Source organism: Podarcis bocagei, assembly GCF_964188305.1.
Source record: "Podarcis bocagei genome assembly, chromosome: 8".
NCBI lineage: Eukaryota > Metazoa > Chordata > Lepidosauria > Squamata > Lacertidae > Podarcis > Podarcis bocagei.
In genome coordinates this window covers 82,832,599-82,857,045 of record NC_138133.1, presented here as the reverse complement: position 1 = coordinate 82,857,045, position 24,447 = coordinate 82,832,599, and the positions used below count along the sequence as shown (strand labels likewise).

The window sequence follows — 24,447 nt, the reverse complement described above, 5'->3', positions numbered from 1 at the left end:
CTGATTCTCTCCACTGCAAATGTCCCAACCTAGCAGTTAGGGCATGTTCTGGGCAGCCTCCAAAACTCAGCCGGTGCAGAAATACTCCCCTGAGTGGATGGGCGCTTTAGTTAGTGTGTATCATGCGCTGGAGGGGTTAAACACACACACAGATCTCCCCCTGTAAGTTCCCCAATCTCCCGCAATCTCCGTTATCTCAGGAAACTTTTGAGTTCGGACACATGCACAAATAATGTTTAGTTTGGCAGATGGTTTTGCTGGCTTATTCCGTGTCCCTGGGCATTCTGCCAGTCCTAAGATTTGGTATCAGCAGTTCTTGGCCACAAATGAACAAACAGAAATAGCTGGGGCGGGGACGGGGGCAGTGACCTGTAGGAGACCAGGTTCTTGATCGCTTGTGCCGTGTGCCCAATCTTAGCAGATTGTGGTGTGGGTGTGTTTGTTTAGCAGGGCCAACGGTCAGGAATAACGGGAAGAAACTGTCGGACAACAACAACAACCGGAGGCTCAAAAGATTCTCCGTCCCTGATCTGCAGACTCTTCTTCCCAACTTGGGGCTTGAAATAGATCCGTGGCAAAGCTTTGGCAGACCAAGGCTTTGCTCACATGTCATGGAAATCCGTAAAGTTTGGCTTATCATGTGTGCACCCGTATGTCTTCTCACTTGTGCTTGGAGGAAGCAAACCACAATTCCTGGTGTAGAGTTGAATCTGAAATTCCAGAAACTATGATGGAGCCAGAGTTTGTCCTTGGCTTACTGGTGATCATGGTTTCCTGGAGCGCAGCAAAGCAATATGGGTTGGGACGTAGTAGTAGTAGTAATTAATAATAATAATAATTAATAAATTTTTATTAGTTATATCCCGTCCATCTGGCTGGGTTTCCCCAGCCACTCTGGGTGGCTTACAAAATACAGTGGTACCTTGGTTGTTGAACTTAATCCATTCCGGGAGTCCATTTGACTCACAGAACCATTTGAAAACCAAGGCACAGCTTCCAATTGGCTGCGGTAGCTTCCTGCACTCAATCGGAATCTGTATGGGATGTTAGGCTTCCCAAAAGCGTTTGCGAACCGGAACACTTATGGATTTGTGGCATTGGGAGCTGATTTGTTCGGGAGCCAAGGTGTTCGACAACCAAGGTACCACTGTATATAAAAACACAACAAAACATCAAACATTAAAAAGCTGAATATCTTATACAGACCATAAATAAACCAGTAGAATAATAAAAACAAAATAGTAATGATCAGTTTAGTTACACCCAAATTAAAATAACTGCTTGCCCCAACTAAACATTGAACCAACCCCAACCCAACAAAAAACAAAACAGAGGAACCAAAATTAAAACATTTTAAAACATTTTTTTAGCCAGTTGCCCCAATCCAAGAGTTGTTCCAGCAATGTCTCACCGGCCTCCCAGGATCCTCTTGGTTTTTCAGGGTGAGTCTGGGTTCCGCCCCCTAGGCCAGGCGGAAATGGGTCATGCAGCAGGGAGCAGGTCTTCTAGTCTTGTGAGTTTATGGACTTTGTTACAGACCTTGGGCGAGGTTTGCCTTGGATACTGACAAATAAAGCCATTATGGTGTATTGGCACAATTTGCAAAGCAGAGCTTGAGTGCACGTCTTTGCATCTGCTCACCTGTATCTCTCGCCTCTTTGCTGCCTCCCCTGACGAAATGTATGTTGCAAGTGCTCCAGAGATCAGCAACCTTTCCCTTTCCTGCTGCTAAACCACTCGGATACAAGGTCCGTTCAGAACGTTAGGGTAATTCGCAGCAGAAAGCCTGCCTGCCCCTGTATAGATCTGTGGTTCCTAAATTGGTACAGTACCGCCCCCCGCCCCAGGGATTTCCTAGTAGGGCAATAAGAGTCAAGGAAATTTAAGTGGGGTGCCTTTGAGAAGCTGTTGTCGATGGATCAAGTTTTCAGCAGTTTTGTTGAATTAAACTAATGACCAGAGAACCATGAAGAGCTGAAGGGCAACACAACATGCCATGGAACATGGAGTGTTAGGAACATCATCAAAATGTGATGAGAAGCGACTTGGGCCAATGGAATAATGCAGTGTTAGTCTGGACACCCTAAATTTTTGAAAGTCCAGACTGACCACCTCTGCGATGGGTGGACTAAGACTAGCAGGAGTGGTTTACAATACGTGGGTACGGGAAGCAAACAACACAGAACTCTGGAGAGAAATTGGAGAGGCTCATATCCAAAGATAGAGTGCGAGACTCTGCAGAAGAATGGAACTAAATCGTTTTAATTGGATTTGGAATAAATGTGCAATTAATTGTTAAGTGTTTTGGATTTTGCTGCGCTGTTATCTTTCTTACTGGGCTCTTTTGAATAATGTTTTTATAGGGTAGGGTAGGTGCTGTGGGTTAAACGCGGGTGGCACTGTGGGTTAAACCACAGAGCCTAGGACTTGCTCATCAGAAGGTCGGCAGTTTGAATCCCTGTGACGGGGTGAGCTCCCGTTGCTCAGTCCCTGCTCCTGCCAACCTAGCAGTTCGAAAGCACGCCAGTGCAAGTAGATAAATAGGTACCGCTCCAGCGGGAAGGTAAACGGCGTTTCTGTGCACTGCTCTGGTTCGCCAGAAGCGGCTTAGTCATGCTGGCCACATGACCGGAAGCTGTATGCCGGCTCCCTCGGCCAATAAAGCGAGATGAGCACCACAACCCCAGAGTCGGCCACGACTGGACCTAATGGTCAGGGGTCCCTTTACCTTTAGGGGGCACTGGGGACGGGTTTGTAGAGCCAGTAAGTTTGGGGACCATTGCTGTAGAAGGAGAACGAGTCTGTTTAGGATCTGTTCTCAAGATGCCCATTCGCCTCTTGCAGAACGTTTATAAGTCACGTTGGCCAAAGGTTAGGAGACCAAGTGCTGCTGCGTAATCAACTTAGGCAAACAGGCAGAGACCCCAAAATGGGAAAAAATAACTTGCTAGCGGCAAGGAGAAACAATGAGTCTTTTGCCCCCTTTGCTTTTCTCGGGCAGAATGGACAGATTTCCAAATCCCTGCATTTCTCTCTCGCCAGAGACGCTTTTTAATGAAAGGATGTGCAATCCACCCTTCTGCTGCAGTGCAGAGCCTGGGGCAGCTTAACAAACAGTTAAGGTTGACAAAGTGCAAAGAAGCAAGCAAACAATGACTATGCAGTACAATAACAGCAACAGATAAAAATGGCTTTAAAAGCTGAAGCCTTGTAAAAACAGGGGGGGGGGCTAGACTCGTCCCTGAAGCTCTGACGCCTGACAGAGCAAAATGACGTGCACCAGACAGCAAGGGCAAGGGAGCCAACCAGTTATCCTGTGGCAAGGAGTTCCACAGTCAAAGGCCCCGTCTTCTGATAAGGGCCTTGTGATAGGGGCCCTACCCATTGTCCCAACCAGCCATGCCTCTGCCATTCTCAGGGCCCAGAGAACAGATTCTTTCCTCCCCAGCCAACCTTTCAGGGAGGGCAGGCTTATCTGGGATGGTCTTTTATGTCAGGGGCAGCCAATGTGCTGGACTAGATCATAGAATCAAGAAGTTGGAAGGGACCACGAGGGTCATCGAGTCCAACCCCTTGCAAACCCAGTCAGGTGGGCGGCATATAAATTTATTATTTTTCTTATTAAGCCCTGCTGGACATCTGAAGGCAGCCCTGTTTAGGGAAGCTTTTAATGTTTGATGCATTACTGTATTTTAATATTTTGTTGGAAGCCGCCCAGAGTGGCTGGGAGGCCCAGCCAGATGAGCGGGGTATAAATAATAAATATTATTATTATTATTACCCACTTTCCCATTGTTTTGGGTAAAACATGCCCAATTGGCAATAATATTTTAAAAAAACTGAAACTTCAGTGTGTCTGAAAGATCTGACCAGTGGAGGGAATCAAAGTTCTGTTCTTGGGTGGAAAAAATAAGACATATTTCTGCTTCATATGCTGCAAACTCAACATGAGCCTGAAGAATGACATTCATCAGGACTTCCCTGTGCCTGCAGAGAGCACAATTGCTCCCCCCCCCTTAAAGAAAACCTCCAGCACAAGATGGAAATAGCAGATATGCAACTCCAAGCTCTCCAAACTGCCATGAGAAGTGCTCGCCATTGTGAGCTTTTGTGTTCTGCAAAAACCAAGCTCCGTAAGGAATGCTTCCTGCTTGGGATACTGAAGTATTTGGTTAAGGTCAAAGCAGGAGAATGTCATAGTCTGGTGCTGCCAGCCATGGCAGAGCTCAGTGGAGGGAGAAGCCAGTTAGCCAGTCGAGTACTTGAGGATACAGAGGGGCAGAACCCATATACAAGGTTCAGTCCAGTCCCTAGGCAAACTTGGCCCTCCAGCTGTTTTGGGACTACAACTCCCATCATCCCTAGCTAACAAGTGGTCAGGGATGATGGGAACTGTAGTCCCAAAACATCTGGAGGGTCAAGTTTGCCTATGCTTGGTCAGGAGTATGTCAGTTAATGTAGTCAGACAATCTGGGGGTCAAGATACCCAGGGTCGAAGGTCACAAGAAGCAAGAAGCAGCAAGGTCTGACCAGGAACGACCAATGTTGTTTCTAGCAACTGGATGAGGCTGGAAACCCAGCTTAAGAAAGCTGGAGCCAGCTGGTTCTCATTGGGAACAAGAAGGCTGATCTGCAGCAGGTGGAGTCACTTCGCCTTCTGCTCCTTCAGGGTTGTGGTATGAGCCAGTGTGTACTGGGTAGTCCTGCTAGCTAGGGATGATGGGAGTTGTAGTCCAACAACAGCTGGAGACCCAAGTTTGAGAAACCATGGGATGGAGAGTTGGACTAGGACCTGAGAAACCAAGGCTCAAATCCACACTGCGTTACTTGAGGCATATCGCTATCTTTTCGCTTAACCTGTTTCATAGTGTTGTGAGGATAAAATGGGAAGAAAGAGATGCTTGGGATCTTTTGAGGAAAGGCGGGACACAAAGGGACCAATAAATCTCTGACCCGCCGGATGTTGTTGCTCAAGCTCCAGTCTTCCTGGACCATTGGCCATGTTGGTTGCAGATGATGGAAATAGAAGCCTAGTGACGTCTGGGGGTTCAGAGGCTCTCCACCCCTGTTTTGCAGGAAGCACAGCAGAACTAACTTTCTGACCAGCCAAACATTTGGACACGGTTCTGCTGAGGGAGATCTCTCCATCCTCTCTCGCCGTAACCTCCCCAGCTGCTGTATATCTAACCAGCTACTTGACAATAGCACTTCAAACCGAGGAAATGGAAATTCTGTCTCCCTGTGCTCTCCCCTACTTTGTGATGGTGCTGTCATATCCATCTGTGAATACTAAAAATCCTTCTCCTATACAGCTGTCAAAATCAATTTGCTGATACCCTTTCCAAACTGTCATCGTCTCCCATCCCCATTATTATTTCTCCTCCACCTGGCTGGTTCCAGGCAGTCTGAGAGTGGTATTACCTAGCATCGCTGCGGCAGAAACCTTTTTGGCAGGAGAAGAAACCTCTTACAGTCTTGGGCATTGTTTCGCTTTGTGTGGGTTCCCTTCCCAGACTGTTTTGTCTCCCTCCGGCAGCAACAAAGCATTGAATAGGAACTTCGATTCTCACAAACAGGGCAGGCCCATGAGACATATCTTGGAGATTCATTGCTTCACTGGTATTGTTCAACAACTAAATGAAGTAATGGTGTCCCCCAAAATATGGCATTCTTCCCCTAACCGTTCTCCATTAATTAATGAGAAAAGAAACTGCAAACTTATCCAAAATTTCAGTGAAATTCTCATGGATGGGGAGCGGGGTTTTTGGTATGTTTAACTGTAAAGGTAAAGGTACCCCTAACTGTTAGGTCCAGTCGCGGAGGACTCTGGGGTTGCGGTGCTCATCTCGCTCTATAGGCGGAGGGACACGGCGTTTGTCCACAGACAGTTTCCGGGTCATGTGGCCAGCATGACTAAGCCGCTTCTGGCGAACCAGAGCAGCGCACGGAAATGCCGTTTACCTTCCCGCCGGAGTGGTACCTATTTATCTACTTGCACTTTGACGTGCTTTCAAACTGCTAGGTTGGCAGGAGCTGGGACCAAACAATGGGAGCTCACCCCGTCGCGGGGATTCGAACTGTCGACCTTCCGATCGGCAAGCCCTAGGCTCTGTGGAGGCTGCTGGATCAGGCCAATGACCCAACAACCCAGCATCCTGTTTTCACTGTGGCCAACCAGATGCTTGTGAGAAAGCTAGATTTGAGGCAAAGAGTTCTCTCCCCTCCTGTGTTTTCCAGCAACTGGTATCCAGAGGCACTGCTGCCTCAAACTGTGGAGGCAGAGTATAGCTACCAATAGCCCACTCCGCCTTGAATTAGTCTTCTTTTAAAGCCATCAAAATTGGTGGTCTTCATTGCCTCCTGTGGGAGAGCATTCCATAGTTTAACTACAGTGGTACCTCGGGTTACAGACGCTTCAGGTTACAGACTCCGCTAACCCAGAAATAGTACCTCGGGTTAAGAACTTTGCTTCAGGATGAGAACAGAAATCGCGCAGCAGCGGCGCGGCAGCAGTGGGAGGCCCCATTAGCTAAAGTGGTACCTCAGGTTAAGAACAGTTTCAGGTTAAGAACGGACCTCCGGAACGAGTTAAGTTCTTAACCCGAGGTACCACTGTATGTACTACGTAAAGAAATGCTTCATTTTACCTCTCTTGAATCTTCCAACGTTTGGCCTCATCGTGAGTGTGCTTTCTTTCCTTCTGCAAATCATCTCTGGTGCTTTGCACTCTGCAGCCTCCCTGGGTGCTTTGACCATTCCTGAAGGGGGGGGGGAACTAAAAACACCATCCCATTATGTTCCCGGCTAACTTTTCCTGTAAACGCAGGAAGGCTGCCTCCTGTTTGTAGCAGCTGTTTGTTGCTTGTTGACACCTGTTTGTTGTTTTGAGTAAAATCCTTTAAAGACATCTCTGTGAAGCTCAAAGAACCAAAACCAGTGAGCTTATTGATCTCAGGCATTTTCGTAGCCGGAAGTCACCTTGTCTGGAAAACATTGAATTTGATGAAATGAGGTTTCAGCTGAAAGACTGGATGCAGAAAATCCCATGTGGGGCCCAGCTGCGCTGAATATTTGAAAAGAAGCATCAGCCGCATTAAAGAGTCATGACTTCCAAAGAATCCTGGGGGCTGTGGTTTTTTAAGGGCGCTGAGAGTTGTTAGGAGGCCCGCCTATTGTCCTTCACAGAACTGCAATTCCCAGAGTTCCCTTGAAAGAGGGATGGAATGTTAAACCATAGGAGAAGTTGATTGTTCAACTGCTCGCTCTTGTCTGGATGGAGGACAGAGAAGGATGCTTAAAAAAAATGTTTGTGTCTGTGTCGCAACAAGCCAGCAGTACAGAGGTAGAATCTACATTTGTGGCTCCGCCCACCACTGTCATGCGGCCCTTGGAATATTGTCCCAAAAGGAATGTGGCCCTTGGATTGCAAATATTCCCCATCCTTGATCGAAAGGGTGCAAAGCCAACCTGTTTTGCCTAGTGCAATATTTTAAATTATTCCTTTTCGGTAGAGGATCTCCAGTTTTCTCTTCTTGAAATGATCTATCACGAGCTAAAAGTATCTAAAGGACAGCGCTTGAACGATCTCACATGTTTTTATTTTATTTCTTATACAAGTTTTGAGGCACATGGTCTCTCGGCGCCAGCTGCATGTGCAAATATCTGGCTCATTTAAGACCATAGAACCTTTATTCTCAATAACAATGGAACCTGCAGGTGGAGAATACGTTTACTCTTCCGTATATTTATTATCTGTAAAGGGAGTATTTGTAGGAGTTCATACTTTATTGTCCCTTTGGTGCTGCGCTGTATATTTGTCCTTTTAGTCCTTTCAGACTCTGTCAATATATGGTTTGCATTTCTGATTTTTTGATTCCGCCCCCCTCTGTTAGTTATGCTTGCACTTTTTCATATAACAATCTGCAAGCTCCATTTTTCCGAACGTTGCTGTTCTCTGCGGTTTCTTGCAGAAAACACGCTCCCAGCTCTCCAAGTGTGCTTGCTGGCTCTTCTCTGATTCCCATCTTCAGGCTCGCCACTTGATTTCTCGGTGTTTGATTACCAAACACTTGAGTGGCAACTGGATATGTAGGCGCTGCCGAGTTGGAAAAGGCCAATCAAAATGATCAGGGATCTGCAAGGGGGGGGAATGCAGCTTTGAGGGCTTTTTAGCTGAGGAAATGCAAGTAAAAGGGAGGGTTAATGACAGAGTGTAATAAACTTTTCAGGGCGTGTAGAAAGTAGGTGGAGACACAAATCATTGGAGACGGCTGCTTGTTGTGATGGTTATTGTGCACTCTCCATGATCAGATCTGAATGCCAGTCGCTAGGAGTTTCAAGAGTTGTGCTCATCTTTCGCTTCCGGTAGACATCTGGTTAGCTCCTGTGGGATTGGGTTGGTTCACTAGGCAAGCACTTCACAGAATCACAGAATGGTAGCTTTGGAAGGGGGCCACAAGGGTTCATCTAGTCCAACCATCACCCGAAATTCGCCAGGCACCAGGCTCATTTTGCACCTGCGCTGTGGGTTAAACCACAGAGCCTAGGACTTGCCAATCAGAAGGTCGGCAGTTCGAATCCCTGCGACGGGGTGAGCTCCCGTTGCTCGGTCCCTGCTCCTGCCAACCTAGCAGTTCGAAAGCACGTCAAAGTTCAAGTAGATAAATAGGTACCACTCCAGCGGGAAGGTAAACAGCATTTCCGTGAGCTGCTCTGGTTCGCCAGAAGTGGCTTAGTCATGCTGGCCACATGACCCGGAAGCTGTATGCCGGCTCCCTCTGGCAATAAAGCGAGATGAGCCCCACAACCCCAGAGTCGGCCACGACTGGACCTAGTGAAAGTTTTGGGGCAGTCACAATGCTTATCCTGTCACTTCCTGCTGAAATCTCACAACTCTTTGTACCGCAAATGTTCTGATTAATTTTTGTCCCACGTTTGCTGCACTATCGCCCTTCCAGACAGTGATAATGTGGTAGCATTAAAGTGGAGAATATAAGTCCACCAAAGGCACACTGTTTTTGTGGGAAGAACAAGTTGCAGAGAACACCCACAATAAAATCGCACACTGGAGGAACAGTCAAGGTGTGTGTGTGTGTGTGTGAGAGAGAGAGAGAGAGAGAGAGAGAGAGAGAGAGAGAATTGCCATTATATCCTTTCAGGCTGATTTCCATATAAAAGACCACTAACTAACCTGCCCCACAAGGACCATTCTTCTACCAGGACATGATTTCATCAGCTCCTTAAAAATATTTTTGAAGTCAAGGTGGTGTCTTGACCTGCTTCCCAGTTCTGCAGAAGAGGAACTGAGGCACTAGCAGATTGTTAGATTCTTCCCTATCTCCCATAAGGAAATGTACCTTTCAGCGTAGGGATTTCTCTGCCCACTCTCAATAATTTCCCGACCGAATAAGTAGTGCTCATTTCGAATGCCAAAGCCAGGATCTCCTTTGCTTTGAAGTTACCTCGGACTTCACAGGTGTAAAAGTTGCATGTTCTCCAGTCAGTCGGACTCGTGTAATTTCCTATCGCTTGAATGGAGGGCTCTGCGGGGGGCCTTCAAAAGGAAATGGACCCCCGATAGACATCATAAGCTTGTGGGCTTTAATTTGAAGGCAGCTAGCAATCTCCCCCGACAAGAAGCCGGGAGCTGGTAGGAGGAATAAATCAGCATATTCTTAGAGTTGAGAGTCCTCTGGCACAAATGGAAATAAATCCTGAGAAGGAAGCTGAAGAAGACGGAAGCGTTTGAAAAGCCACTCGAATCTGCCTCCCGGGCATGTTTGCACATGGCAAGGTGCATAGGGTGGTATTCAACTACGTTTTACTTAGAGTAAACCCGTGAAATGAACAAAGAGCACTGAATACCCCTGGTATCTGGTCTCTGAGAAGCTGACCCTCAGACAACTGAAAGAAAGTTCCCTGCCTAAATTCATGCAGAGGCAAATCCGCTATGAAATTTAACAAATCTTAAGCTTCAGGAGCCCTAATCTGGGGGGGGGGGGGGAGTCCCCTGGATCAGACTTCAATTCTCCTTGTTAAAAGAAAATGGGTCTAATACTAGATTACAGTTGCACAACTCAATTTGACTTCTCTCTCTCTCTCTCTCTCTCTCTCTCTCTCTCTTTCTTTCTCTGTGTGTGTGTAAGTGTAATGTCTGTCTGTGTGTGTGTGTGTGTGTGTGTGTGTGTGTATTTCAACAATCCCAAAGTTTGAGAGTGGGTAGCATAGATGTCGTAAAGGTGGACTGTCTCGGTAAGTTGTCTGTTCTGCTGAAGAGCACTTAACTTGATGCATATTGCCTCTAGAAAAGGGCATTGCAAGGAAGCTCTCATACAATGAAACTGTACATGAATAGGTTGCTAGAAAAAAAACAGAAAAAGAGTATTTTGTAAAATGTGCTCCATGTAATATGAGATAATTCAGTTCAGCAGTTTTAATCAAAATCTGAGATGTAGTAGTTACATTAAAAAAAGAAAATTCTGGTAGAACAGCCCCACTGAAGGAGATAAAAGTGGTTACCCAAACCTCACTGTTGGTTTGCGAAGGGCCCCCCCCTGAAACTTCAAGGTTCAGGGCCACAAAAATGTAGGTCCGCCACTGCATTCATGGCCTTTTTTTGAATTTCCTAGAAGCTGACTGATGCTGGAAATCGAACTCTGGACTATATAGATTTCTGCACTGGTCTGACAAGGCAGTTGTGATGTTTTTAGAATTGTTTGTGCCGATTTAGAGGAGGTGGACGGGTTGTTCTGTGCTTGGCTCCCCGTGTTCCCTGTTGGCCGACATCCCGCCCCCGCTCCCAAACACCTAGATTTGCTTGTGACTGGTGGCAAAGCGGCCACCTGCATGATTTATCCTGCACCCATGAGCAGGCGACTCCAAACAAGCACTGTGGGGCGTGAGACTGCTTGCATTTGAAAGATGTATGTTCAACCAGTGTTAGAAACTCAGGTGTATAAACTAGGCACCAAACGGCTTCTTAAACCAAGGCTATACTTGCCAAAACGGAATTTCTAGTTGCCATTTTTGGACCAGGAACGACTGACTTATCAGTTAAACATCTAGCTAGGTTAAGAGTTTTGAGAACTTAAAGGAAGAAAAATCACGTGATCCAGGGACAGCCCACCTATATATTGGCCTCTTTTTCTTAATGGTGACACGGGCCATTCATAATGTAGGAATATTCTTCACAATCGTGAGCAGGGCAGCCAGGTGGGGTAAGTGAAGAGAAGCAACAAGAACAAGAACAACAAGAACAACAACAACAATTTATTATTTATACCCCACCCATCTGGCTGGGTTTCCCCAGCCACTCTGGGCGGCTTCCAACAAAAGATTAAAAATACATTAAAACATCAATCATTAAAAACTTCCCTAAACCAAGGCTGCCTTCAGATGTCTTCTAAACGTCAGATAGTTGTTTATTTCTTTCACATCTGATGGGAGGGCGTTCCACAGGGCAGGCGCCAATACCGAGAAGGAGAACGTTGTTCACTGCTCCTGCTCAGGCTGCACAGAGAAAGCATTTTGGTTCCTGAAATTCGTTCTGCGTGTGCAGATAAAATATAACAGATAGAATTCTACAGGATGGGGTGTTAGTGTATACAAACAGTCCAGATCCACGGATTCCTAGGCATGCACCCTCCAGATGGAGATGTCGGGCACCATCCTGGCACCCAGGCATCTTCGCTTGGTCACAAGTGGCCGAGAGGTGCATAATGCGCCTGGCTAATTTCAAACGCTATTGTCTACACCAGGGGAAACCAATGCTGTGCCCTCCATATCCTATTGAATTATGACATCTCTGGTCATCAGATAATGGGAGTTTCGACCCAGCAATATCTCTGGGGTGCCCTATTGGCAATTCCTGGTCTACAGCAGCAGTTCAATGGGGTCTCAGGGCAAAGACTTTCCCTGTTGTACTAGGAGATATCAGGAAATGGACATTTGATTGATCCTGTGCTCTACCACTGAGCTGTGATTCGTCACATGATCACTGGCCACAGATGCGGCTCATGATCTCTAACATTTCAACAGATGAAAGCTTAGGGCGCTGTGACCAATGCCTCTCCTGTTATTCGCAAACCCCCAAACCACAGGCTGATTTAGCCATCTCCACTGTTTACAAATTATTCTTATTAATTTGCTGTACCTGCCCTTCACCCTAAGGTTTCGGGGCAGGTTGCAACATTAAAACACAATGTTAAATGCAGTTTAACGCAACTTAACAGTCACAAAATAAGCGGGTCCTAAAAATACACACCTCAAGTGTCAAAAGCTGCAATTACTATCATTGTACTTCCTTCCTTGCTTTCTCTCTCTCTCTCTCCCTCTCTCTCTCTCTCTCTCTGTGTGTGTGTGTGTGTGTGTTGTGGTTTTTGTCTGCAATATCCTGGCCTGCAGTGGCTTTCTGAAGGAGGCCGGCTTAGTAAACTGACCACAGTAGTTTAGTTTTAAATGACTTGGGGGCGTTTAATCTCTCCCAGGATCTGGTTCTGCTTATTATAGAGTAGCTGAAACTCAAAAGCATTTAGTAGGTGGTTATTGCCAGGGGCGGGTGGGTGGGAGAAGCGTTGATGAACGGGTGGTTTATCAGTCATTAAATGCATGCGAGTTTGTCACTATAGTAACTTTATAGAAAACTTCAACTCAGGATTTCAGAATTGCGCTTTGCAGTTCAAGCAAGTCAATGCATACATTAAGGAAACGGGAATTTTCTGTGCTGCACATTTCATACCAAAGAACAGCCACGTTTAACACAGTTGGGGGTCACATCCCTGCAGGCAGAGCCTTAAGCAAGGGGGGGGGCAGTCTTGGTGATTTGGAAGCTGTTGGGAAATTTTATTTTACTTTAAGAGACAGCCTGTCCATTGTACAGAATGAGCCTCCGTGTTTGGGACTGCAGAATATCAGATTGCAGAGTAGGTGTCTTTTGTTTCGTTTTGTAAATGTCACCCACACCAGAATCTCCCTCCGCACGCTTTAAACTTGCAAGTGGGAGAGGAAGATTCACTAACCCTTTCTCTCCGCACTGTGGGTTTATTCCATAAAAATTATACATCACTTGATTGTAAAAACAAAGCCCGAACAAACTTCAAAGCAGTTAACAAAAGGGTATTAAAATCAAGAAAAACTCAGTTGTATTTTAAAACATGCAAAAGTTTAAAAATACTAAAGCAGATTAAAATTGCTTCAGCTTTCCAAACACCTGTAGGTTTGCCTAAACTAGAGCCGCCATACGTCCCGACATTACCAGGATTTCAAAGGAGAAATTGATGTCTGGGGGGTGGGAGTGGGAATTTGTCTTGGATCTTAGACAAGTCAACAGAAAAATCCCGGGTTTTTTGGTGGTTTTGTAAAAAAAAAGAAGCTGAACAAATTTGAAGTTTTCCTTAAAAAAAAGAAAGCAGTAGCAGCTCAACAATTTTGGGGGTTTCCTTTAAAAAAAAGCTCAATCATTTTGGGGTCTTCCTAAGCTCAATATTTTTTTGGGGGGTCCTGTTTTTTCCTTTTTGAAATATGGGCAAATTCAAAGCAGATTAATTCGAAACATCTGGGTAGGCTTGCCTAAACAAGAATGCTTTTAGTCGGCACCGGAAAGAGTACAGTGAAGGCACATGCTTGATCTCAATAGGCAGGGACTTCCGAAGCGGCACAAACTAAACGACCAACTTCTTACAAGTTCTTACAATGAGTGACTATTACGTGGCACTTGCAGGAAGTGTACAATCAGCAGGAAGCTTTCCCCCCCCCCTTTAATTTTTTTCAGTGAGGGAGCAAGATAAACCCTTTTCGACTTCCTAATTCTGTGCAACCTGACCCTTTGCAATCAGATGCAGCAGAATGACATGGCAGAATTCTGAGATGGTAGAAGAAACTGATACTATAGCCATCTTCAAATATCTCAAGGGCTGTCACATGGAAGAGGGGAGCATGCTTGTTTTTTCCTGCTGCGGAGGGTAGGACTCGAACAAAGAAAGTTACACGTAAGGAAAATCTGACTAAACTTTCTGACAATAAGATCTGTTTGGCAGTGGAACAGACTCCCATGGGAGGTTGGGGATTCTCCTTCCTTGTAGGTTTTTAAGCAGAGGTTGGATGTCCATCTATCAAGGATGCTTTAGTAAATATTCCTGTACTGCAGTGAGTTGGACTAGACTAGGGTCGTTTCCAACTCTTGAGTATGTACGTATACTCAGTGAGAGGTGTGAGCTTGCTTTTGCTGGGTAATCTTATTTATATTAGGTCTGTAAATAAATAAATAAATAAAATTATTTTGATCCTACACTACATTGAAATGTTCAAACGTTTCTGATTGTACTTGTGTCTCTCCACCACAGTTGCCATTCTCTCTTGCCACATCAGGGTGGCATACCACAACCTTTGAAAACCACTGCCCTAACACAACAGTTCCACTTAAAAACACACAGACAGACTTTTTGCAGTGACTGAGAAATGAGCCGAAAAGTGTGGGATGAAGGAATGATCAATGGAAAAATACCCACAAGCAAATCAGGATGAAGAGTGATTGTCGAATAACCACACCATAAAGACCTGACATAGTCTGACTTTAACCTCTGTGCAAGTTTTGTGCAAGCATGTTAGGGTGAAATACGTCGTCTGTTAATCTAACCTTAAAAGCACAGAGTGCGTGGATCTTTATAAATGTGCTTTCCAGCAATTAGAGTAAATCTGAACCCTAAAAATATCCGGCTTATGTTATATTTTTGTTTCTCTCTTTCTCTCCCCCCAGAATACATCAACATTCAACAGAGATGTTCTAGTGCAGAGGGACGAGACTACATCTGCCTCTTCTGGATGCTGCAAGGTATGACCCTGGATGGAAAGCAACGTGTTGTTTTGGCATACATGAGATCATGCCAGTGACTCTACGGCAAAGGGGTCATTCAATTGCATGCTCGGTGGTGCAACTTAAAGTTCAGGCCTGCACGATTTGTGGCCCTTCGTGCCAGACTCCGCTCACCAGCCATGTTTTGTACTCCCTCCATTTTTCAATAGTTCCTTGTTGGAAATAAAAACTGGAGGTTTATCGAGCTTCTTGGCAAAAGATGGCATTCAGTTTGTGAGCCGCAAGTTGTATAGATGAGAACTGAATCAGCATGTAGATTTCGGAAATGTTTTCCTCTTTGTCACAGTTAGGACTTGACCAAGGTAATGGTTAAGTCCAGTTAAAGGCGACTATGGGGTTGTGGCACTCATCTCGCTTTTAGGCCGAGGGAGCCAGCGCTTGTCCACAGACAGCTTTCTGGGTCCTGTGGCCAGCAGGACTAAGCCGCTTCTGGCGCAGCGAAACACAGAGATGGAAACCAGAGCGCATGGAAACGCCATTTACCTTCCCACCACAGTGGTACCTATTTACAGTGGTGCCTCGCAAGACGAAAATAATCCGTTCCGCGAGTCTCTTCGTCTAGCGGTTTTTTCGTCTTGCGAAGCAACCCGCTTAGCGGATTAGCGCTATTAGCGGTTTAGCGGCTATTAAAGGCTTAGCGGCTTAGTGGCTAAAAGGCTATTAGCGGCTTAGCGGCTTAGAAAAAGGGGGGGAGCGAAAAAAATCGCAAGACTTTTTCGTCTTGCGAAGCAAGCCCATAGGGAAATTCGTCTTGCGAAGCGCATCGAAAAACGGAAAACCCTTTCGCCTAGCGGGTTTTTCGTCTTGCGAGGCATTCGTCTTGCGGGGCACCACTGTATCTACTTGCACTGGCGTGCTTTCGAACTGCTAGGTTAGCAGGAACTAGGACAGAGCAACAGAAGCTCATCCCATCGTGGGGATTCGAACCGCTGACCTTCCGATCGGCAAGCCCAAGAGGCTCGGTGGTTTAGACCACAGCACCGCCCACTTGACCAAGAGCTTATGCTGTCTTACGGGGCTGGACTGTGTCACCCAGTAAGAATACGCAGGGTCCCATGCCACAGCAAGCCCCCTGCAGTGAGGTGGAGCCACCATTTGAATGGCTTTAAAAGAGGACGGGACAAATTCTTGGCCTGATCCAGCAGACTCTTCTTCCATTCATAACACAAAGTTGAAATGATTAAAAAATAAATAAATAAAACTGATCTCAAATGAATCTAATCGGTTTTGAAGGAATCAAAACATTTTACAGTGCAGAGCAAGTCGGAGAATGGAAAAAGAAATATCCAAGCAGCTGAAACTGGCACAGCTTCTTGCAACCGCCCTGTGCGTTATATTATCACTATTCCCATTGGACAGACTGAGCATGGGAAAATCTGCACACACTGTGCTTGGTATTCTGAATATATATATCCCCAAGTGCCAGGCCTTTCTTCCTCTTTGTGCAGCAAAGGCAGACAAAAGACAGCAACAAAATGTAATAAAGAGAATTGCTGCTTGTTCCGGCAAGAGTCAAGATTTGCAAAAAGGATTTTGGAGCACAGTAAGAGTCGGTCTGAGTTGCCAAATTGCAGCCTTGCCTTTCAGGTTAAGTGTGTGTTGCTGGAACATAGGCTCTCGGAGGCAATGTGTGTTTTGAGCACTGAACATCCCAGGACTTTGACTCGAGGGGGCGGGAAATTGTTGGTTATCTTCCTTGGGGCATTTTCTACTCCTGGACTTCTAAGCAGCTGTCATGCATTTAGCCAAGCCAAGCCTATTTAAGCCGCTGCTCTCTGCTCTAGCACTCTTCATTATCTTTTAAAAAAATACTTCCTGGGAACGGAAGGGTAGGCGGCTTGTCCGTCCTGACATGAATGGAAGATCCTACGCGGTCTGCATCTCTTTGAAATCAACTGGGGCTGCACTGGGACGTGGGTGGTGCTGTGGTCTAAACCACTGAGCCTCTCAGGCTTGCCGATCAGAAGGTCGGTGGTTCGAATCCCCGCGATGGGCTGAGCTCCCGTTGCTCTGTCCCAGCTCCTGCCAACCTAGCAGTTTGAAAGCATGCCAGTGCAAGTAGATAAATAGGTACCACTGTGGCAGGAAGGTAAATGGCATTTCCATGCACTCTGGCTTCTGTTACGACGTTCCATTGCGCCAGAAGCTGTTTAGTCATGCTGGCCACATGACCTGAAAAGCTGTCTGCAGACAAACGCTGGCTCCCTTGGCCTGAAGCGAGATGAGCACCGCACCCCGTAGTCGCCTTTGACTGGACTTAACCTTCCAGGGGTCCTTTACATGTCCCCGAGAGTCAATGAAATAGGACAGTCTTGTGATGAGCGATAGCAATTTTCAGTGAGCAGATGTACCCTGGCTGCTCTTAATGCTGTAGACTGATAAATGATTTAGACTCCGTAATGAGGGGAGTGTATTGAAGGGATCTGTAATGAACGGAAGGAAAATAGCCCAGTCGGGAGTGAGGGCATATTGGTAGATGCTCCTACCAAAGTGGGAAAGCACTTCAGTTCTTCCTGGGTTTCAGTTCCCTTGCAGAGAGAAAGGAACACAGGAAGATGCATTATATGTAATCAGACTATTGGTCACCTTGGCTTAGTGTTGTCTATACCAGGGTTTCCCAAACTTGTGTCTTAACCAGGCTGACACAGCTTCGTCCTTATTCATTTCTGTTACGAGATGAATTGGAATCATCCCAAGTGACTTTTTGTCATGTCACTCATTAGAAAGTTTATTTCGGGAAAATCATTCTGCTTTTGAACAAGGCTAGCTGGCTTGATGATAGATTCCTGCCCCTTCCCTTCCCTTCCCTTTTCCTTTTCCTTTTTTTTAAAAAGGAAGAGAAATTAAAATTTCAACCACTTGGCTAGATGATTCAATTTATGAACAGGAGCTAAAGTCCTGGGGCCATGCGGTAAAACCATTTGCTCTGGATGACGTCCAGTTGTCGATATGGCCATTGAGGTTTATTCTGCAAGACAGGTGCAAGTTCCTTAACAACTTCATTATTCTCTGCCAAGGCTGCCAATGGGATTTTCTGAGCCAAATATGTTCAGCTGGAGATATCTATCTATCTATCTATCTATCTATCTATCTATCTATCTATATCTATCTATACACACACACCATATATGTGTGTGTGTGTGAGAGAGAGAGTGAATATGTACATATATACAGATATTTCAAACTATATCCGTAATCAAGGATGTCAGTCATTCATCTAATTCATCAGGAATAGCCAATGAGGTGCCTTTCAGATGTTGGAATTTAATTCCCATTATCCCTGACCATTGTCCATGCAGGCTGGGATTGGTGGTACCGGTACTCCTACATCATCTGGAGAGAACCACCTTGGCTATCTCCATCATATGACATATACCAAAAGGGACTGATTCTAATTACATAATCACTTCCACTCAATTTTCCAAAAAAATGGCCACACCTATAAATTACCCAACATCATTCCATATGAGTATATCTTTATTCTGATTTATTTCTAGATTAGTATGTATTTAAAGTAACAAGGAGTAACACTTTCTACAGAACACTAAAATGATAAAATATAATAAAGTACAGTGGTGCCCCGCAAGACAAATGCCTCGCAAGACGAGAAACCCGCTAGACGAAAGGGTTTTCCGTTTTTGCGTTGCTTCGCTAGACGAATTTCCCTATGGGCTTGCTTCGCAAGACAAAAAAGTCTTGCGAGTCTTGCCATTTTTTTTTCGCTTTCCCCCCTTTTTCTAAGCCGCTAAGCCGCTAATAGCCTTTTAGCCGCTAAGCCTTTAATAGCCGCTAAACCGCTAATAGCGCTAATCCGCTAAACCACTAATAGGGTTGGTTCGTAAGACGGAAAAACCGCTAGACAAAGAGACTTGCGGAACGGATTATTTTCGTCTTGCGAGGCATCACTGTATAGGATAGAGGAACATAAATACAGTCATTGACTGCAATAATAATTCACTCATAAATGGCATTTTATGTTAGCTGGAAAGGAAGATAGCTGTTAATGTCTAATCCATATTTATTCTTCGTAAAGTGACTGAATGTGCCCTGTAACCTTTGCCATTTCTACAGTGTTCCAGATTTTAAGCAACACATTTTCAGTATTGGTGTTTTACTGTCCTTCTAACTACGTAGCAATCAAAATTTAGCAGCTGAGAAGATTCCATACTATTCTTTACAAAACCTTCAAAATATCATAATAACGTCCCAGCAGAAACTAGTGACGTTGTGTAACTTAGATATAATATAGATTGCTGTGCACCCCTTAAATATGTCCCATGGTTCCCACTAACCCAAAGCAGATTTAGGGGAGGGCATGGGGGGAGGAGCAAGAGGAAAGTCAGGTTGCCAAATGCAAATCCACCCCCTAACAAAACGAGTGGATTTGATACCTCCCCATCTATCTCAGATACCAAAGGCAAAGACAGTGTTATTTCTGTTTAAAAACTGCACCCGCTTCTCAAATTAGGGCAGTTGGGTGCTCTTATTTATTTAACCCAGGCTGGCCTAATTAGACCCAGCCTACCACTAGGAAGTGTGGGGCATCCGCCTGAGGTAACAGAAACTAGAAGTGAGAATAAGACGTTGAACTGTTTATGTACCCACCCACCCCAAGTTAGCCTAATGCTCTCAGGTGTGGTGGTTTATAAAGCGTATCAGCAAAGGTAGTTTTCAAATCTCCAAATTTGTGCCTAACTTCCCCCATGTCTGTTTGTGGAAACAGTGAGGGATTCTGGGAAACTGTCCCCATCATGCGCTAGGGTTCACACTGTGCGCTAGATGCTATCCTAATATTGGCCTTGGCTCCGCGTTTCAAACCTCAAAGGCAAACATCCCTGCAGAAGCTGGCCGGGTGCTCAGGTTGTCTCCTCGTGCTCTGAAGCGGTGCCAAAAGATAAGCTCGGAAGTGCTGCGTTTGCTCATTTTGCGTGGCTGGGAATAAAAAGGCCACTTAATGCAATGCCTTCCGCAATATAAACATCTCAGGCTCTGTAAAGGAAACGTGTCTCCGTTTCTGTCAGCACCACTTCGATGCAACCGGCAGAGTCACGAAGAAAGCCTGGCATCTTTGACCCCCTGCCCCCTGCTTTCCCAAGGTGAAATAAAATAGGGTGCTTGGATGGCTTACTGCCTAAAGAGCATCTGCTTGGAGACACCCTTAAACTGCACCCTTGATAACTCAGTTCTAGGTCTTGCCTCCATGCATAGACTTATTGAGAGTCTTTTTAGGATATGGTGGATTCCCTCCATCTGCAGTTTGCTCTAGTCGAGTACTGTTAGTTTCCTGTGAAATGCACTTTGTGGATTTTCCAACAAACCACACAACATTTAGTGAAATTGCCAAGGGTGGGAACCGAGTCTCTGAAGGAGATGAGATAAAAGCAAATGGCATGGGCTGCCAAGGAGAAAAAAAAGAAAACACACTTTATGCCAGTTGTGACAACAGCAAAATCTGAGTGGGGCTTACTTCACGGTAACCGGCTGCCTGGAACATGAGGCTCAGTAGAGTGGGTGGCTTTCGCAAACCAAGCTTCGCTGTGAAATTAATGCAAAATTACTGCATTCCAGTGTGCATTGCTCTTTTCCAGGACTTATTGAAACCGAGGCCCCGTTTGCACTATGCATTTAACAGTATCATATCATCAGAAACAGCCCTGGCTTCCCTCAAGGAATTATGGGAAATGGAGGGTCAACTTGCACAGACTTGGCCTAAATGCCAGTTTGCCAATAGAGGGGGTGAAGGGGTACAGTTAGATCTGGCTCCCCCCCCATAAGTTTTCCCATCCCTGCCATAAGAAAAACCTTGGTTTCGGCTTTGGGTTAGGCTGGAAAAAAGTTAAACCGCAACCCTGATTTTGCTAAGTTAAACCGTGGCATATCTCAATTGAGGGGAACAACCAGGAAGATGGAAGCAGCCATGATCTCCTTGAGAAGCCTTCATGCTCAAGTGTTCATGGTTTTGCTTAGTGAGACAACAGACCAGGCCTTTGAATTGCTTCCTGTGCACACAGACCAAGTTTCATTTGGATATCTTACTGCTCAAGGGAGATGCATTACAAAGGAGAATGCCCTGAGAGGGACGGACAGTTTAAATCCTCTGCTTGGCCCCAAATGGAGCTAACAAGCCTTCTGATGTTGTATGATATGCTAGGTTTGTCTGGACCAAAATCTGAATGGCACTTACATAATGCCTGCATATATTCATTTGTGGGGTTTGGGGGGGGGCGCAGGGGAGAGAGATGTGAACAGTGAAAACTGTATGCTGACGATAGAGCCTTCCTTTTTGATGGAGGTGGCTGGGCGCCACGAAAAACATAGAGGGCATTCTTGTTTCATAGGATCCAAATGAAAATGTTTGTTTCTGCTGTTCGTAAGGGATTCATTTCACTGGACACACACACAAACAGTCTTCCTAATTCAGCTGTTCCTGAAAATATAGATATTGATGTCTTCTAGGCAGGCTTACAAAGCTGCAGAGCCGCCTCCTTTTCAATTAGGGAACATAGAAAGCTGTTTTCTACTGAGTCAGGCCACCAGCACACCAACTCAGTATTACGCTCAGCAGCTCTGCAGGGTCTTTCTCAACCCTACCTAGAGATGCTGAGGATTGAACCCAGAGCCAAGCTCCGCATGCGGGGCATGCGCCGCTGCACTACAGCCCTTCCTGTATTGTGTGTCTCTCTATGTGTGTGGCGGGTGGCAGTTCTAAGCTGCAATTCTGGGCCGCATTCTTAAAAATTAGATGCGACACCATGAATATGTGGCGCATTTTTAAGAGTGTACAGCAGCAGTGGGATTGCAGGGGTGGATTGTGCCCCTGGAGGCTCCTTTCTCGATTCAAATCTCAGCTGCACGAAGGTGATTTTCTTTGGGACCGTAATCAAGGGGATGAATTTGGCTCCGCCGGTGCTCTGTGTTGTCTTTGCTTGTGTGTTGTTGTTTTTTAATCTACAGTTTGTCTCTCGCACAATTAACATCCTGCTGGCTTTAAAATGTCAAACAGGTAGAAAGGTGAGCAGTGTCTGGCCCCAAAGGAGCAGTGCTGTAGCCTATTGCTTTGCAAGAAACAGCAATGGACTCCTAACTCCTCAAACTTCTGGGTTTTATTGACATAAACTCAGGAGATAAGCCATTTTTAGCTTACGGCATTATGATGGACAAATCTTTTTTCCTCTTCCTCCTCTATGACTCTGCAGCCACAGCAGGCGCTGCGATTCTCCATTGGCTTGACTTCACCCCTGCAGGCGCACTCCGTTGTCTCTTGAGAAAGGCAAGGTGGTGGCAGCTATCTGAGAGGAAGGCCTGTCGGCAACACCGCAAGGCTGTCGTGTTGCATTTGAACAAGGAAAGTGGTATATGAGGGATTCTGCTGAGCATCCCTCCATTCTCCACAGTAGTGCATCTGCTTTGTACACACATGGATTCATTCCCTGGGATTTCCCCAGTACGTCTAGGATTGCTTCCTGCCTGAAACCCTGAATAGCTGCTGCCGATCAGTGTTAGCTTTGTCATACGGACATAGCTAGAATACTGTGTCGGAGTGGAAATCGCAAAAAAATGTCCGGGAAAATCTGGATGTATGGCAATCCATGTCAGCAATGTCGTTCTTCTTGTGTGATGTTGCAAAAATAATAAAAATAATAATAAAAAACAACAACTTTGCCCCCCCCAACCACTTTTGTGTCCCACTTTTTGAAACAATTTGGCAAGCCTTGTCAGTGCAGGCAGCATTGAGCTGAATGGATCAATGGTCTGATGCGGCAAGAAAATGGCCGCCCGAGCGAAGAGTGACTCATATGGCGGAGCTTCTTCCTTCATCCTGGTTTCAGCCATGAGGCGCCATGAGGTAGGCAGGCTTGGGGAAGAGCGACTTCCTGAGCTCATGGCGAAAACTAGCCCTTCGTGACTCCTCTCAGAACAACATTTTTTTATAAAAAAAACGGGAATGGGGAAACGGTAGGCGGGAGGCTTTGGGCCTACAGGCTGAGGCGCAGGCCAGGCCTTGCTGAGGCCTAATGTCTGAGGCCAAGCGAAGAAACAGATACTTTGTTGCTAAAGGGATCTGAGGCGCCGCTCAGGCATTCCGGTGGCCTGAGGCAGGGCCAGGGTGGATAAAAACCAATATAATAATAATAATAATAATAATAATAATAATAATAATAATAATAATAATAATAATAATAATAATAATAATGTTTTATTTATACCCCACTCTTCCTGGTTCAAAAATTGTGCTCAGGGCAGCTAGCAACAAATTTAAAACACTTTAAAACAATTATAAAAGCAGCATAAAATACAGTATAACAACATATAAATAAAATCGGGGTTTTTTTTACTTAAATCGGGATTTTTAAAAATTAAAATCGGATTTTTAAAATAAAATGCTTTTAGAGGAAAAATCTTTCTAAAGCTAGTTTCCTATTTAAGTTAACATTATAGCCCAAAGGCTATTCATCAGGAAATAAGGATTTAAGTTTTTCATGTGTGCTAAAACTCAGTCTTTTAAAAAAAAAAACACACCAAAAAACCTGTTTAACCACATCAGCTAACAAACATGGATACATACGCTGTAATGTTTTTGATTTAGTTACCGTACTTTTCCATTTATAGGACGCCCTCATGTATAAGACGACCCCTATTTTGGGGGGGCCTCAAAATTTAGAAAATGGGGGGGGGGTTAGCTTTGGGGGAGGATTATTTGGAGGGAATGCCGAAAATCACTCACCTGCCAGAATGCAACACGCAACCGCTTGCATTGCAACTGTCGATTGCCGCCATTAGCCCTCCCGATTCTGCTGCCGCAGCCAATAGCTACCCTTGTCGCGGCAAGCGGGAACATGATTGGCGACAAGGGCAGCTGTCTATTGGCTGCCGCAGCGGAATCGGGAGGGCTAATGGCGGCGATCGGCAGTTGCAATGCAAGCGGTTGCGTGCTGCATTCTGGCAGGTGAGCATTTTTCGGCACCCCCCCAAAAAAAAAGATCAAGCGGCCAATCGCTACTTACAATCTCAGGCTCGCCCCCAAAAAACATTCACCAGCCCCCCCAAGCACTACCCGTGTATAAGACGACCCTAAATTTCGAACCTCATTTTTGGGTCAAAAAAGCTCGTCTTATACACTGGAAAATACGGTAAATAAATTGTTATTAAGGAAGTGATTATTTACCTCCTTCCAATCAAGTACAGCGGAAAAGTTCTCCAGATGTAAACAGTTAACTTACTGAACCTCACAATAATTTCGTAATTATCTGTTTATTTCTAATAGTATTACCAAATAAGTAATTTTTGATAAAACGGTAAAAACTGCTCTGAAAATTTATTATTCCGAAAACGAAACCTTCATTTGGTTGTAAATATTAAGATTATGCCAGCAAGAATGAGGCTTTCTGTAAAAATAAAATAAAATAAATAAATAAATCAAGTCTTACTGACTAGTGATTTAAATCGATTTTATTTAAATCAATTCCACCCTGGGCAGGGCCCTTTGTAAATAGGTACCTCCCTTTTAGATCTGCGGTAATTTACAAGGTAATTTCCAACAACAACAACCCAAATGACTTTGGCTGCGCCGTAGCTCA

General features: G+C 45.3%; 1 long non-coding RNA gene across 1 annotated transcript; it reads right to left on the bottom strand.

Annotated features, from left to right (window-relative positions):
• Positions 1-655: 655 nt before the first annotated feature.
• LOC308593197 lies at positions 656-23,667 on the bottom strand. The gene is made up of 3 exons (XR_014010838.1): positions 23,595-23,667; positions 6,648-6,758; positions 656-710 (listed from the first exon to the last, which is right to left on the bottom strand). It is a non-coding gene; the product is annotated as an uncharacterized lncRNA (long non-coding RNA).
• Between the last annotated feature and the right edge of the window lie 780 nt (positions 23,668-24,447).